The sequence below is a fragment of the Frankliniella occidentalis genome, unplaced genomic scaffold (assembly GCF_000697945.3).
Source record: "Frankliniella occidentalis isolate FOCC.00 unplaced genomic scaffold, Focc_3.1 Scaffold124, whole genome shotgun sequence".
NCBI lineage: Eukaryota > Metazoa > Arthropoda > Insecta > Thysanoptera > Thripidae > Frankliniella > Frankliniella occidentalis.
Window position 1 is genome coordinate 807477 of NW_026267251.1, and position 679 is coordinate 808155.

Genomic DNA, 679 nt, shown 5'->3' on the forward strand with positions numbered 1-679 from the left:
GAGAGAGAGCGGCTTTTGACGCTTGCTTAGCCCCGCTGCGTCCCAGGGTGCGGGTGAGGCCGGGCTGCTTAAGCGCGGCGTGGACCAGCGGCGTGGCGTGGCGCGGCGTCGCACCGTCTCGTTTGTGGGGCTTGAACCCTGCGGTCCGGGCCGGATGATGCACCCCATGGCCCCGCCACCCACGCCCCGCCACGCCCCGAGGCGAGGCCATAGCACAGCCACAGACCGCCGTCGTGTCGCGGCAGGGCCCCAGGCTCCGGCTAGACTGGGCACTGCTGGAGAGACACCCCGACTTCCTGACCCGATTTACACTGTGGAAGGCTTATAAGACCCTACAACAGCCCTGGCAACATAAAAATTACAAGCAAACCTCTGAGGGAATACACGTTCCCCGAACCTCGTCAGGGTACACCAAACGATATAAAACGGACCCACATATCCTACCCGATTGCGATCGGTGGAGCTGAAGGTCCTGGACGCAATTGCCGCCACAGTGGAAGGGGGGCAAGGGGGATGGCGCCGGACCCAACTCGTGATACTAATGTAATGAAATGGCTGCTGTAATGTAGTTAATGGCGGAATGGGGTGTGGCGATACGTGGCGTGGCGAGGCGGGGGCGTGGTGGCTGAGTGGCCCCCGCTGCAGTCAATCTCTCCCTCTCTCTGTGCCCCCCCCCCCC